The following is a 1696-nucleotide window of genomic DNA, read 5'->3' as shown; positions in this document are numbered from 1 at the left end:
TTGGAGACACCCGGAGCAGGGGGAAGCAAATGGAAATGGCTGGGAGAGCATCCCATCAAGCCCAGAGCTGCCATCCTACCTGCACCTCCATCCTAAATCTGGCCTGGCTGCAGGCAGAGGGGTGGAATCACGGAATCAGAGAATGGTTTGGGTTGGAAGGGACCTTAAAGATCATCTAGTCCCACCCCTCTGCCATAGGCAGGGACATTTTCAACTAGTTCATGTTGCTCCAAGCCCCGTCCAACCTGGCCTTGAACACCTCCAGGGATGGGGCAGCCACAGCTTCTCGGGGCAACCTGCACCAGGGGCTCACCACCCGCACAGGCAAAAATTTCTTCCTAATATCTCATCTAAATCTCCCTTCTTCCAGTTTGAACCCATTTCCCCTCATCCTATGGCTCCACTCCCTCATCCAGAGTCCCTCCCCAGCTCTCCTGGAGCCCCTTTAGGGACTGGAAGGGGCTATGATGGTTCCTCCTGACAGCTCTTTCTCAGCTGGTGGAGAAGTGCAGCCAGCAACTGTTTGGCTACATTTCCCACTTGTTTGTAAATAATGTTAAATGTGGTTAAATTTTAAATTATGTTAATGTGACAGACAAATGACAAAGAGTAAATAAGATCTACCACTAATCCTAAGCAGTAAATAAGAAACCGTAGATGGTAAATAAGAAACTGTAGATGGTAGATAATAAACGGTAAATCGTAAATCAGTGAATAAATAGTAAGTAATAAATGATAAACAACAAATAATAACTAATAAGTAACAAATAATAAATATACATAGCAAATAACTAAATGAATACAAATAGAATAGATAAATGAAGCTCTAAATAACAAATAACAGTTGTTGTTATTATTGACATGATAAATAACGTTGACGGAGGCTGCTTGGGGAAGGTCCCTGCTGCTGGGCGAGCAGGGGTGTGCACGAGGCCGGGGGACGTGGGTCCTGGCGGGGGGTCCTGGTACACCCCAGGACCAGCAGCACAGCGACCGCGATGATTATTGGACCGCTATTTCTTTATTTCACCTTGTGGCAGGCATCAAAATCTCTGATTCTTCACCCGGCTGGCAGGTAGTAACTCCCACTGAGGCGGTGACAAGCCGTGCTGGGGACAAAGGGGACAAGCTGTCCCTAAAGCAACCTTTTGGCATCGTTTTAAATGTTTGAGTGTCTTCCTCTCCAAGGTAAAAATGGAGATAAAGGGGCAATATTAAGAAACAAACTCACAGCCTTTAATTAAACCTGGGGGTTTGCCCGCTCCGAAGCGGCACGGCGCCCAGAAAGAACCTCCATGGCAGACCCAAGTGTGAGTTCTTCTTACCGGCTGTTGGGTTTTGCCTGGGCGCCGTCACAGGGAACCGATGGGTTTCTTTTGGGCTGGGTTTCACCGGGCAGCATGGACCATCACTTCACAGCATCTCCTCCCCTCATCGCCCTTTCCTTCCCCGGACCACCCTGGGAAAGACTTGATCAAGTTCTCCTTGGAAGACCCTCTGATTTGCTTTGGATCCCCTTTTAGATCATTATGATCCCAGGGAAAAAAAAAATATTAAAAAAAATAAAATAATAAAGTAAAAAAAGCAGAAAGGGGGGTTGGAGACGGTCTTCCACCATCTCTGCCATATCCAGGGCCAGCTGGACAAAACGCCAAACCACGGGACCATATGTGTGAACTGAATTTAATTAATCGGC

Source organism: Charadrius vociferus, unplaced genomic scaffold, assembly GCF_000708025.1.
Source record: "Charadrius vociferus isolate BGI_N301 unplaced genomic scaffold, ASM70802v2 scaffold115, whole genome shotgun sequence".
Taxonomy (NCBI): domain Eukaryota; kingdom Metazoa; phylum Chordata; class Aves; order Charadriiformes; family Charadriidae; genus Charadrius; species Charadrius vociferus.
This window is presented reverse-complemented; position numbering follows the sequence as displayed.